Source organism: Hylobates moloch, unplaced genomic scaffold, assembly GCF_009828535.3.
Source record: "Hylobates moloch isolate HMO894 unplaced genomic scaffold, HMol_V3 SCAFFOLD_2, whole genome shotgun sequence".
Taxonomy (NCBI): Eukaryota; Metazoa; Chordata; class Mammalia; order Primates; family Hylobatidae; genus Hylobates; species Hylobates moloch.
In genome coordinates this window covers 138,996,823-139,011,705 of record NW_026652277.1, presented here as the reverse complement: position 1 = coordinate 139,011,705, position 14,883 = coordinate 138,996,823, and the positions used below count along the sequence as shown (strand labels likewise).

The window sequence follows — 14,883 nt, the reverse complement described above, 5'->3', positions numbered from 1 at the left end:
TAAGGGCAGCCAGAGAGAAAGGTCGGGTTACCCACAAAGGGAAGCCCATCAGACTAACAGCTGATCTCTCAGCAGAAACTCTACAAGCCAGAAGAGAGTGGGGGCCGATATTCAACATTCTTAAAGAAAAGAATTTTCAACCCAGAATTTCATATCCAGCCAAACTAAGCTTCATAAGTGAAGGAGAAATAAAATACTTTACAGACAAGCAAACGCTGAGTGATTTTGTCACCACCAGGCCTGCCCTAAAAGAGCTCCTGAAGGAAGCACTAAACATGGAAAGGAACAACCGGTACCAGCCACTGCAAAAACATGCCAAATTGTAAAGACCATCGAGGCTAGGAAGAAACTATAGCAACTAACGAGCAAAATAACCAACTAACATCATAATGACAGGATCAGATTCACACATAACAATATTAACGTTAAATGTAAATGGGCTAAATGCTCCAATCAAAAGACACAGACTGGCAAACTGGATAAGGAGTCAGGACCCATCAGTGTGCTGTATTCAGGAAACCCATCTCACGTGCAGAGACACACATAGACTCAAAATAAAGGGATGGAGGAAGATCTATCAAGCAACTGGAAAACAAAAAAAGGCAGGGGTTGCAATCCTAGTCTCTGATAAAATAGACTTTAAACCAACAAAGATCAAAAGAGACAAAGAAGGCCATTACATAATGGTAAAGGGATCAATTCAACAAGAAGAGCTAACTATCCTAAATATATATGCACCCAACACAGGAGCACCCAGATTCATAAAGCAAGTCCTCAGTGACCTACAAAGGGACTTAAACTCCCACACAATAATAATGGGAGATTTTAACACCCCACTGTCAACATTAGACAGATCAACGAGACAGAAAGTTAACAAGGATATCCAGGAATTGAACTCAGCTCTACATAAAGTGGACCTAATAGACATCTACAGAACTCTCCACCCCAAGTCAACAGAATATACATTTTTTTCAGCACCACACCACACCTATTCCAAAATTGACCACATAGTTGGAAGTAAAGCTCTCCTCAGCAAATGTAAAAGAACAGAAATTATAACAAACTGTCTCTCAGACCACAGTGCAATCAAACTAGAACTCAGGATTAAGAAACTCACTCAAAACCGCTCAACTACATGGAAACTGAACAACCTGCTCCTGAATGACTATTGGGTACATAATGAAATGAAGGCAGAAATAAAGATGTTCTTTGAAACCAACGAGAACAAAGACACAACATACCAGAATCTCTGGGACACATTCAAAGCAGTGTGTAGAGGGAAATTTATAGCACTAAATGCCCACAAGAGAAAGCAGGAAAGATCCAAAATTGACACCCTAACATCACAATTAAAAGAACTAGAAAAGCAAGAGCAAACACATTCAAAAGCTAGCAGAAGGCTAGAAATAACTAAAATCAGAGCAGAACTGAAGGAAATAGAGACACAAAAAACCCTTCAAAAAATTAATGAATCCAGGAGCTGGTTTTTTGAAAAGATCAACAAAATTGATGGACCGCTAGCAAGACTAATAAAGAAGAAAAGAGAGAAGAATCAAATAGATGCAATAAAAAACGAAAAAGGGGATATCACCACCGATCCCACAGAAATACAATCTACCATCAGAGAATACTACAAACACCTCTATGCAAATAAACTAGAAAATCTAGAAGAAATGGATAAATTCCTCGACAAATACACCCTCCCAAGACTAAACCAGGAAGAAGTTGAATCTCTGAATAGACCAATAACAGCTTCTGAAATTGTGGCAATAATCAATAGCTTACCAACCAAAAAGAGTCCAGGACCTGATGGATTCACAGCTGAATTCTACCAGAGGTACAAGGAGGAACTGGTACCATTCCTTCTGAAACTATTCCAATCAATAGAAAAAGAGGGAATCCTCCCTAACACATTTTATGAAGCCAGCATCGTCCTGATACCAAAACCTGGCAGAGACATAACCAAAAAAGAGAATTTCAGACCAATATCCTTGATGAACATTGATGCAAAAATCCTCAATAAAATACTGGCAAACCGAATCCAGCAGCACATCAAAAAGCTTATCCACCATGATCAAGTGGGCTTCATCCCTGGGATGCAAGGCTGGTTCAACATACGCAAATCAATAAGTGTAATCCAGCATATAAACAGAACCAAAGACAAAAACCACATGATTATCTCAATAGATGCAGAAAAGGCCTTTGACAAAATTCAACAACCCTTCATGCTAAAAACTCTCAATAAATTAGGTATTGATGGGACGTATCTCAAAAGAATAAGAGCTATCTATGACAAACCCACAGCCAATATCATACTGAATGGGCAAAAACTGGAAGCATTCCCTCTGAAAACTGGCACAAGACAGGGATGCCCTCTCTCACCGCTCCTATTCAACATAGTGCTGGAAGTTCTGGCCAGAGCAATCAGGCAGGAGAAGGAAATAAAGGGTATTCAATTAGGAAAAGAGGAAGTCAAATTGTCCCTGTTTGCAGATGACATGATTGTATATCTAGAAAACCCCATTGTCTCAGCCCAAAATCTCCTTAAGCTGATTAGCAACTTCAGCAAAGTCTCAGGATACAAAATTAATGTACAAAAATCACAAGCATTCTTGTACACCAATAACAGTCAAACAGAGAGCCAAATCATGAGTGAACTCCCATTCACAATTGCTTCAAAGAGAATAAAATACCTAGGAATCCAACTTACAAGGGATGTGAAGGACCTCTTCAAGGAGAACTACAAACCACTGCTCAATGAAATCAAAGAGGATACAAACAAATGGAAGAACATTCCATGCTCATGGGTTGGAAGAATCAATATCGTGAAAATGGCCATACTGCCCAAGGTAATTTATAGATTCAATGCCATCCCCATCAAGCTACCAATGACTTTCTTCACAGAATTGGAAAAAACTACTTTAAAGTTCATATGGAACCAAAAAAGAGCCCGCATCGCCAAGTCAATCCTAAGCCAAAAGAACAAAGCTGGAGGCATCACGCTACCTGACTTTAAACTATACTACAAGGCTACAGTAACCAAAACAGCATGGTACTGGTACCACAACAGAGACATAGATCAATGGAACAGAACAGAGCCCTCAGAAATGATGCCGCATAGCTACAACTATCTGATCTTTGACAAACCTGACAAAAACAAGAAATGGGGAAAGGATTCCCTATTTAATAAATGGTGCTGGGAAAACTGGCTAGCCATATGTAGAAAGCTGAAACTGGATCCCTTCCTTACACCTTATACAAAAATTAATTCAAGATGGATTAAAGACTTACATGTTAGACCTAAAACCATTAAAATCCTACAAGAAAACCTAGGCAATACCATTCAGGACATAGGCGTGGGCAAGGACTTCATGTCTAAAACACCAAAAGCAATGGCAACAAAAGCCAAAATTGACAAATGGGATCTCATTAAACTAAAGAGCTTCTGCACAGCAAAAGAAACTACCATCAGAGTGAACAGGCAACCTACAGAATGGGAGAAAATTTTTGCAACCTACTCATCTGACAAAGGGCTAATATCCAGAATCTACAATGAACTCCAACAAATTTACAAGAAAAAAACAAACAACCCCATCAAAAAGTGGGCAAAGGAGATGAACAGACACTTCTCAAAAGAAGACATTTATGCAGCCGAAAAACACATGAAAAAATGCTCATCATCACTGGCCATCAGAGAAATGCAAATCAAAACCATAATGAGATACCATCTCACACCAGTTAGAATGACCATCATTAAAAAATCAGGAAACAACAGGTGCTGGAGAGGATGTGGAGAAAAATACATTTCTGTAGTTTATTTTTCAGGTAATTTTTAGATCTCATTTTTTTATAATTTTTATTTTTAATTTCAGTAGTTATTTCAATTTTTATTTCAATAGTTTTCGGGGTACAGGTGCTTTTGGTTACATGGATGCATTCTTCAGTGGTGATTTCTGAGCTTTTTGTGCATCCATCACTCAAGCAGTGTACACTGTACCCAATATGTAATTTTTTTATCCCTTACCCCCCCTTCCAAATTTTCCTCCTGTACCCACAGAGTCCATTATATCATGCTTATGCCTTTGCGTCCTCAGAGCTTAGCTCCCACTTATAAGTGAGAACATATGACATTTGGATTTTTATTTCTGGGTTACTTAACTTAGGAAAATCGGCCTCCAGCTCCATCCAACTTGGTGCAAAAGACATTATTTCCTTTTTTTTATGACTGAGTAGTATTCCATGGCGTATATGTACCACATTTTATTTATTCACTTATTGGTTGATGGGCACTTAGATTGGTTTCATATCTTTGCAATTGTGAATTGTGCTCCTATAAACATGCTTGTGCCTATGTCTTTTTCATATAATTTCTTCTTTTCCTTTGGGTGAGATACCCAGTAGTGGGATTGCTGGATCAAATTGTAGTTCTACTTTTAGTTCTTTAAGGAATCTCCATACTGTTTTCAATAGTGGTTGTACTAGTTTACATTCCCACCAGCAGTGTAAAAGTGTCCCACTACATCCATACCAACATCTCTTGTTTTTTTGAGGTTTTTTTTTTTTTTTTTTTTTTTGAGATGGAATCTCGCTCTGTCGCCTAGGCTGGAGTGCAGTGGCGTGATCTCAGCTCACTGAAAGCTCCACCTCCCGGATTCATGCCATTCTCCTGCCTCAGCCTCCTGAGCAGCTGGGACTACAGGCGTGCACCACCACGCCCGGCTAATTTTTTTGTATTTTTAGTAGAGACGGGGTTTCACCATGTTAGCCAGGATGGTCTTGATCTCCTGACCTCGTGATCCACCTGCCTCGGCCTCCCAAAGTGCGGGGATTACAGGCATGAGGCACTGTGCTGGCCTTGACTTTTTAATTATGGCCTTTTTTTCTTGCAGGAATAAGTGGTTTTAATTTGCATTTCCCTGATGATTAGTGATATTGAACATTTTTTTTCAAATGCTCGTTGGCTGTTTGTATGTTTTGAGAATTGTTTCTGCATGTCCTTTGCCCACTTTTTAATGAGATTATTTGTTTTTTGTTTTCTTGCTGATTTCTTTGACTTCTTTGTAGATTCTGGAAATTAGTCCTTTGTTAGACATTGCATAGTTTGTGAATATTTTCTCCCACTTTGGGTTGTGGTTACTCTGCTTATTTCTTTTGCTGTGCAGAAGCTTTTTAGTTTAATTATGTCCCATTTATTTATTTTTGTTTTTGTTGCAATTGCTTTTGGGGTCTTAGTCATGAATTCTTTGCCTAAGCTAATGCCCAGAAGAGTTTTTCCAATGTTATCTTCTAGAATTTTTGTGATTTCATGTCTTAAATTAAGGCGTTGATTCACCATGAGTTGATTTTTATATAAGGTGAGAGATGAGGATCTGGTTCTTTCTTCTACATGTGGCTTGCCAGTTTTCCCAGCACCATTTATTAAATAATGTCCTTTCCCCAATTAATTTTTTTTTATGCTTTGTTGAATATCAGTTGGCTGTAAATATTTGGCTTTATTTCTGGGTTCTCTATTCTGTCCCATTGGTCTACATGTCTATTTTTATTTTTTAATTTATTATACGTTAAGTTCTGGGATACATGTGCAGAATATGCAGATTTGTTACATAGGTATACATGTGCCATGGTGGTTTGCTGCACCCATCAACCCGTCATCTAGGTTGTAATTCCTGCATACATTGAGTATTTGTCCTAATGCTCTCCCTCCCCTGGCTCTCCACCCACTGAGAGGCCCTGGTGTGTGATATTCTCCTCCCTGTGTCTGTGTGTTCTCATCGTTTGACTCCTACTTATGAGTGAGAACATGCAGTGTTTGGTTTTCTGTTCCTGTGTTGGTTTGCTGAGAATGATGGTTTCCAGCTTCATCCATCTCCCTGCAAAGGACATGAACTCATTTGTTTTATGGCTGTGCTCCATGGTGTATATGTGCCACATTTTCTTTATCCAGTCAATTGTTGATGGGTATTTGCATTGGTTCCAAGTCTTAGCTATTGTGAACAGTGCTGCAATAAACATATGTGTGCATGTGTCTTTATAGTAGAATGATTCATAATCCTTTGGGTATATACCCAGTAATGCGACTGAGGGGTCAAATGGTATTTCTGGTTCTAGATTCTTGAGGAATCGTCACACTGTCTTCTACAATGGTTGAACTAATTTACACTCCCGCCAACAGTGTAAAATCATCCCTATTTCTCCACATCGTCTCTAGCACCTGTTTTTCCCTGACTTTTTAATGATTGTCATTCTAACTGGCATGAGATGGTATCTCACTGTGGTTTTGATTTGCATTTCTCTAATGACCAGTGATGATGAATTTTTTTTCATATGTTTCTTGGCTGCATAAATATGTTTCATATGTTTGTTGGCTGTCTTCTTTTGAGAAGTGTCTGTTCATATCCTTTGCCCACTTTTTGATGGGGTTGTATTTTCTTGTAAATTTCCTTAAGTTGCTTATAGATTCTGGATATTAGACCTTTGTCAGATGGATAGATTGCAAAAGTTTTCTCCCATTCTGTAGGCTGCCTGTTCACTCTGATGATAGTTTCTTTTGCTTTGCAGAAACTCTGTAGTTTAATTAGATCCCATTTGTCAATTTTGGCTTTTGTTGCAATTGCTTTTGGTGTTTTAGTCATGAAGTTTTTGCCCATGCCTATGTCCTGAAGGTATTGCCTAGGTTTTCTTCTATGGTTTTTATGGTTTTAGGTTTTATGTTTAAGCCTTTAATCCATCTTGAGTTAATTTTTGTTTAAGGTGTAAGGGAGGGGTCCAGTTTCAGTTTTCTGCATATTGCTACCAGTTTTCCCAGCACCATTTATTAAGTAGGGAATCCTTTCCCCATTGCTTGTTTTTGTCAGGTTTGTTGAAGATCACATGGTTATGGATATGTGGTGTTATTTCTGAGGCCTCTGTTCTGTTCCATTTATCTATATATCTCTTTTGGTTACTGTAGCCTTGTAGTATAGCTTGAAGTCAGGTAGTGTGATGCCTCCAGCTTTGTTCTTTTTGCTTGGGCTTGTCTTGGCTAAGTGGGCTCTTTTTTGGTTCCATATGAAATTTAAAGTAATTTTTTCTAATTCTGTGAGGAAAGTCAATGGTAGCTTGATGGGAATAGCATTGAATCAAATAACTTTGGGCAGTATGGCCATTTTCACAATATTGATTCTTCCTGTTCATGAGCATGAAATGTTTTTCCGTTTGTTTGTCTTCTCTCTTATTTCCTTGAGTAGTAGTTTGTAGTTCTCCCTGAAGAGGTCCTTCATGTCCCTTGTAAGTTGTATTCCTAGGTATTTTATTTTCCTCGTAGCAGTTGTGAATGGGAGTTCACTCATGATTTTACTCTCTATTATTGGTGTATAGGAATGCCTGTGATTTTTGCACATTGATTTTGTATCCTGAGACTTTACTGAAGTTGCTTATCAGCTTAAAGAGTTTTTGGGCTGAGGTGATGGGGTTTTCTAAATATATAATCATGTCATCTGCAGAGACAATTTGACTTCCTCTCTTTCTATTTGAATACCTTTTATTTCTTTCTGTTGCCTGATTGCTTTGGCCAGAACTTCCAATACTATGTTCAGTAGGAGTGGTGAGAGAGACCACCCTTGTCTTGTGCCAGTTTTCAAAGGGAATGCTTCCAGTTTTTGCCCATTCAGTATGATATTGGCTGTAAGTTTGTCATAAATAGCTCTTATTATTTTGAGATATGTTCCATCAATACCTAATTTATTAAGAGTTTTTAGCATAAAGCAGTGTTGAATTTTATCGAAGGCCTTTTCTGCATCTATTGAGATAATCGTGATTTTTGTCATTGGTTCTGTTTATTTGATGGATTACTTTTATTTATTTGCGTATGTTGAACCACCCTTGCATCCCAGGGATGAAGCCGACTTGATCATGGTGGATAAGCTTTTTGATTTGCTGCTGGATTTGGTTTGTCAGTATTTTATTGAGGATTTTCACATCCATGTTCATCAGAGATATTGGCCTGAAATTTTCATTTTTTATTGTGTCTCTGCCAGGTTTTGGTATCAGGATGATGCTGGCCTCATAAAATGAGTTAGGGAGGAGTCCCTCTATTTCTGTCGTTTGAAATATTGCAGAACGAATGGTACCAGCTTCTCTTTGTATCGCTGGTAGAATTCGTACTTGCCTATTTTTATACCAGTACCATGCAGTTTTGGTAACTATAGCCTTGTATAATAATTTGAAGGTGGGTAATGAGATGTCTTCAGATTTGTTCTTTTTGCTTAGTTTTGCTTTGGCTATGTGGGCTCTTTATTGGCTCCATATGAACTTTGAGATTGTTTTTTCTAGTTTTGTGAAGAATGATGGTGGTATTTTGATGGGAATTGCATTGAAACTGTAGATTGCTTTTGGCAGTATGGTCATTTTCATAATATTGATTCTACCCATCTATGAGCATGGGATGTGTTTTCATTTGTTTGTGTCATCTGTGATATCTTTCAGCAGTGTTTTGTAGTTTCTTTTTGTAGAGATCTTTACTTCGTTGGTTAAGTATATTCCTAAAGTTTGTTTTGTTTTGTTTTTGTTTTTGTTTTTGTTTTTTAGCTGTTGTAAAAGGGATTGAGTTTTTAATTTGATTCCCAGCTTGGTTGTTGCTGATGTATAGCAGTGCTACTGATTTGTGTACATTTATTTTGTATCCTGAATCTTGAGTGAATTTATTTATCAGATCCAGGAGCTTTTTGGATGAGTCTTTAGAGTTTTTGAGGTATATGATCATATAATCAGCAGAAAGTGACAGTTTGACTTCCTCTTTTCTAGTTTGGATGCCCTTTTTTTCTTTTTCTTGTGTGGTTGCTCTGGCTAGAACTTCTAGTGCTATGTCAAATAGAAGTGGTGAAAGTGGGTATCCTTGTCTTTTTTCAGCTCTCAGGGGGAATGCTTTCAACATTTTCCGATTCTCCATGATGTTGGCTATGGGTTTGTTCTGTATGGCTTTTGTTACTTTGAGGTAAGTCCCGTCTATGCCTATTTTGTTAAGGGTTTTAATCTAAAGGGGTGCTAGATTTTATCACATGCTTTTTTTTTGTTTTTATTGAGGTAATAATAGGGGTTTTGTTTTTAATTCCATTTATGTGATATATCATATTTACTGACTTGTGTGTATGTTAAACCATCCCTACATCGTGATCATGATGTATTACCTATTTGATATGTTGTTAGATTTGATTAGCAAGTATTATTTTGAGGATTTTTTTGCATCTGTGTTTATCAGAGATACTGGTCTGTAGTTTTCTTTTTATGTTATGTCCTTTTGTGTTTTGGTATTAGGGTGATACTGGCTTCATAGATAGATTTAGGAAGGATTCTCTCTTGATCTTTTGGAATAGTTTCATTAGGATTGGTACTGTTTCTCTTTGAATGTCTGATAGAATTCAGCTATGAATTTATCTAGTCCTGGACTTTTTTCTGTTGGCAATTTTTTTTATTGCTGATTAAATCTTGTTGCTTGTTATTGGTCTGTTCAGGGTTTCTGTTTCTTCTTAATTTAATCTAGGATGGTTGTATATTTCCACAAATTTATTTATCTCCTCTAGATTTTCTAGTTTGTGCACATAAAGGTGTTCATAGTAGCCTTGAATGATCTTTTATATTTCTGTGATATTGGCTGTAATAACTCCAGTTTTATTTCTAATTGAGCTTACTTGGATCTGCTCTTTTCTTGGTTAATCTTGCTAATGGTTATCAATTTTATTTTTTCAGAAAACTAGCTTTTTCCTTCATTTATCTTTTGTATTTTTTTCTTTCAATTTCATTTAATTCTGTTCTGATCTTGGTTATATCTTTTCTTCTGCTGGGTTTGGGTTCAGTTTATTCTTGTCTCTCCAATTCCTTGAGATGTGACATTAGATTGTCTATTTGTGCTCTTTCAGACTTTTTGATGTAGGCATTTAATGCTATGAACTTTCCTTTTAACACCACTTTTGTTGTATCCCAGGTGTTTTGACAAGTTGTGTCACTATTATCATTCATTTCAAATGATTTTTTAATATCTATGTTGATTTTGTTAAACCATAAATCATTCGAGAAAAGATTGTTTGATTTCCATGTATTTGTATAGTTTTGAGGGTTCCTTTTGGAGTTGATTTCCAATTTTATTCCACTGCAGTCTGAGAGTACTTGGTATAATTTTGATTTTCTTAAGTTTGCTGAGACTTGTTTTGTGGCTTATCATATGGTCTGTCTTGGAGAATGTACCATGTGCTGATGAATAGAATGTATATTCTGCAGTTGTTGGGTAGAATGTTTTGTAAATATCTGTTAAGTCCATTTGTTGTAGGGTATAGTTTAAGTCCATTTTTTCTTTGTTGATTTTCTGTCTTGATGACCTGTCTAGTGCTGTCAGTGGAGTATTAAAGTCTCCCAATATTACTGTGTTGTTGTCAATCTCATTTCTTAGGTCTAGTAGTAATGGTTTTATAAATGTGGGAGCTCCAGTGTTAGGTGCATATAAATTTAGGATTTTAATATCTTCCTGTTGTACTAATCCATTATTGTATAATGTCCTTCTTTGTCTTTTTTTTTTTTTTTTTTTGCTTTAAAGCCTGTTTTATCTGATTTAAGAACAGCTACTCCTGCTTGCTTTTGGTTTCTATTTGTGTGGAATATCTTTTTCCACCCCTTTACCTCAAGTTTATGTGAGTCATGTGTTAAGTGAGTCTCTTGAAGACAGCAGATATTTTACTGGTGGTTGTTTATCCATTCTCCTACTCTGTTTCTTTGAAGTGGAGCATTTAGTCCATTTACTTTCAACATTAATATTGAGATGTGAGGTACTTTTTTATTCATCATGTTAGTTTTTGCCTCGATACTTTCTTTTTCATTGTGTTATGTTTTATAAGCCCTGTGAGATTTTATTCCTTTGGAGGTTCTATTTTGGTGTATATCAAGATTTATTTCAAGATTTAGAACTCCTTTTAGCATGTCTTGTAGTGCTTGTTTGGTGGTAGCAAATTTGATTAGCATTTGTTTGTCTGAAAAATATTTTATCTGTCTTTCATTTGTGAAGCTTTGTTTTGCTGGATACAAAATTATTGGCTGACAATTATTTTGCTTAAGGGAGCTACAAATAAGACCCCAATTCCTTCTGGCTTGTAAGGTTTCTACTGATAAATCTACTGTTAGTCTGATAGGTTTTCTTTTATAGGTTACCTGATGCTTTTGTCTCAGAGCTCTTAAGATTCTGTCCTTCATCTTGACTTTAGATAACCTTATGACTATGTGCCTTGGTGATGATCTTTTCCCAATGAATTTTCCAGGTATTCTTTGAGCTTCTTTTCCTCAATTATTCCCTAAAATGAGTTTTCCAAACTTTTAGACTTGTCTTCTGCCCCAGGAACACCAGTTATTCATAGGTTTGGCCATTTTACGTAATCCCATATTTCTTGGAGAGTTTTTCTTTGTCTTTGTCTGATTGTGTTAATTTGAAAACCTTTTCTTTGAGCTCTCATATTCTTTCTTCTACTTGTTCTAGTCTGTTGTTGAAACTTTCCACTGTATTTTGTATGTCCCAGTGTGTCTTTCATTTCCAGAAATTGTGATTTTTTCTGTATTATATCTATTTCTCTGGAAAAGTTTTCCTTCATATACTGGATTGTTTTTTAAATTTCTTTAACTTGTTTTTTGCCTTTCTCTGTTATCTCCTTGAGTAGCTTAATAGTCAACCTCCAAATTATTTACCTGGCATTTCAGAGATTTCTTCTTGGTTTGGATCCATTGCTGGGGCCTGGTGTGACCTTTTGGGGGTGTTACAGAACCCTTTTATGTCAAATTACCAGAATTGCTTTTTTCATTTGGGTAGACTATTTCTTCAACTTGTTTCTGAATTTATTTTTGATTGGATTAAAAAAATTTTTTTTTTCTCTTAAGGATCTGACTTTAATGTTTATTATTCATTTTAGTCTAATTTAATTCTTGCTTTTAGGTTGAAGAGTCGGTGTGATTTCCTTAGTTATAGAGAATCTTTGTGCACTGTCTTTCCCAGATGCTGGTTGTAGTAGTTATATACTTGGTATGTGGGCAAGTTCACTGTCTCCGGTAGGATTGGAATGGCAGGGATCTCCTGAGGCTTATCTCCTTCTCCTGTGTTGTACACTTTGTTTATTTATTTAATTTTTCTCCAGTATTTTATTTACTGAGGATTTGGGCTTCAGGTCAATAGGAGAGGCACCCTTGGGTATGCACCAGTTGTAGCTAAGGCAGATGAGTAGATGTAATACCCAATAGTGGTCAGAGGTCCCAGCCATGATGGCGGTGGCTAGGGGAGCTCTCAATTAGATGTACTGAGGTTTTATTAGGGCAAAGGGTAGGAGCTACCTCAGCTTCCCTCCCAGGCCAGCAGGAAAGCTATCCAGCTTACAGCCTCACCACTGTTCCAGTGTTCAGCTATTCAGACTAGACAGACACCTCTTTTCATCTGTGGGAATGTTGATGTTTCAAGTAGGGAGAAATTGTCACTCTCCCTCTTGTGCAGGCCTGAATCTGGGGATGGGGGGAGGGGAGTTTGCTCCTCCCATGGGGCTGAAGTCACCCTGAATTGTTCTAGGAAGGCTGTCTGTAGGTGCATCCATGCTCCATTCCCATGAAAGAAGGCTCAGCTGTGTCTGCAGTAATGTACCAGGGGGGGACCAAGGACCCCTTCTCCAAGACCATTATCACAGAGGCTGTCTGCCTATTGGATAGAGAGGCAGACTTTCCTTACTGTGCCCAGCACTGCAATTATGTTTGTGATGTAAGAAATTTCCCACCAGCAGAAAGATCTGGGACTCAAGGCCTGCCATTCAGATTCTTTTAACCCATAGGGTGTTCCCTTGATGTGGTGCTCTCCTCCTTACTCTAAGAATGGGACTTCCTGACAGCTAGACTGCAGTGATTGTTATTGCTCTTCTGGGTCTAGCCACCCAGTAGGGCTGCCAGGCTCCAGGCTGGTGCTGGGAATATCTGCAAAGGATTCAGTGATGTGACCTGTCTTCAAGTCTCCCAGCAGTGGATACCAGCACCTGCTCTGGTAGACATAGACTCTCTGTTTCCTTGGTTGTAGATAGGCTTAATGTGCTGGCTTTCTTGAAGGTGGGTTATAATTGTAGTGATTTGTCATGTGGACAGACTCAGGACTTCTGGCTAGCCAGGGTGTTGCAGGCAGTGGTGTTAGCTGAGGTCCCACAGACATTTTTTCCTTCCTAGGCACAGTGTTACTCTGCAGTGAGGTGCTGTAATGGCCTGAGTTGGTTGGCCTCCAGCCAGGAAGTGGCACTTGCAAGAAGAGTACCAGCTGTGATAGTAGCTGTGAGTTTTAAGCTTGCTCTAAGTTGGCCAGGACAAGTGTTCTGATTTCTTAGGTGATGGACAAGGCCATAAAGCTCCCAAAAGTTTATGTCCTTTGTGCTAAGCTATATATTCTTTATAATGTATTGGACAATAACTTCTAGAAAGACCTCTCCCACAAGTTGGCTCCCAATGGACCCTGTATAACCCATATCATCTAAATTTAGCATACTGTATTGCCATACCATATTTACTTGTTTGTATTCTACACTACGTAATATGCTCATGTGTATCTTCAGAACTCAGCAGAGCACTTGGCCCAATAAGTAATTTAATAAGTGAGTAGAAAATAAGTGCATGAATAAAAATGAAAAAGTGACAAATCATAGTAGAGGATTTCAAACTAAAAACACAGCACAGCAGAGGCAGTTATACTCCCCTCTGGAACTTTACCTCAGTGGCCTGAAAATCGCCCCCACAGCAGGTCCCGCCTAAGGAGTCTGAGACCCTGCCCCCACTTGGTGGTATTTCTCCACCTGCCCTGGTAGCTTAACACAAAGGACATATGTGTACTCTTTCACATCATATAATGATACAACTTGAAAGTTTTTTGCTTCTGTTTTCTTTGGGAGGAGTCACATAGACTTCTTTTATTGATTCATTTTCTTTAATGGGTAATGTCTCATTCCGATTTTCTATTTCTGCTTGAATGACTTTTGATTACATTTTCTAAAAAATAACAATACTTTTTTACTTGTATATTTATTTATTATATAAGTTTTTAAAAAATATTTGTGTGTGATTTAAAAGTAATTGTTCTCCTGTTGTAACTATTTCCCCTTTTTGGATTCTTAGTATTTTTTGGCCTTTTCTCCTCTTCTTGACCGATTTATTGCATTAGTTTATGCAGACTAGGTTTTGGTCTCGTTAATGCTCTCTTTTCTCCCTCTCTCACTCCCTTGTTTGCTTTTATATTAGAGGAAAGTAAGTGGAAGGGGATTGAGAATGGATGTTGAGAGAAGCAATCTATATTAACCGCAGCAATAAATACATTTTGATATGTGATACTTCCATTATTAAGCTGTTCTAAATATTTTTGTAATTTTGTGTCATGTTTTCAAATGCAACATGGGTTTTAGCACACTTGGACTAAGCATTGATTCTCTAAACATCCATAATTCCCAGTCTTGTAGTTATCTAGAATTTTGGTTTTATAAATATATGTGATCTTTCTCATAGAAGTGTTCTGAGAAAAAATATCTTTCCCCAAAAGTAAAATAAATTAACACCTATGAAAATCAGAAAGAGATAATATCTATCACGTGCTTTTGAAAGCAGAAGACAGATACTTTATAATGAAAAGAAAGTACAGAAATAATGGGGTGTTGAGGTTTGGAGAATTCATGCACAGCAGAATTTTAATAGGAAAATAGAATGAAATTAGTGTGTGGATGAGAGAACCTAGGTGTAATAAAAATGCTGACATATGCAGTTAACATTTTTTTCATTCAGTGAAGAGAAATTATAGGTATAGAAAATGTAAGAATAAAAGAATTCACTACCAAAGAAACCATGTTTTTATTTAATTTTAAACCTTTA

The 14,883-nt window shown here is 37.3% G+C and overlaps 1 protein-coding gene across 1 annotated transcript in view; it reads left to right on the top strand.

Moving 5' to 3' along the window:
- The window catches only part of TBC1D32 (TBC1 domain family member 32), a 274,963-nt gene that overhangs the window by 85,255 nt on the left and 174,825 nt on the right, over positions 1-14,883 (top strand). The gene's annotated exons all lie outside the window — the stretch shown is intronic.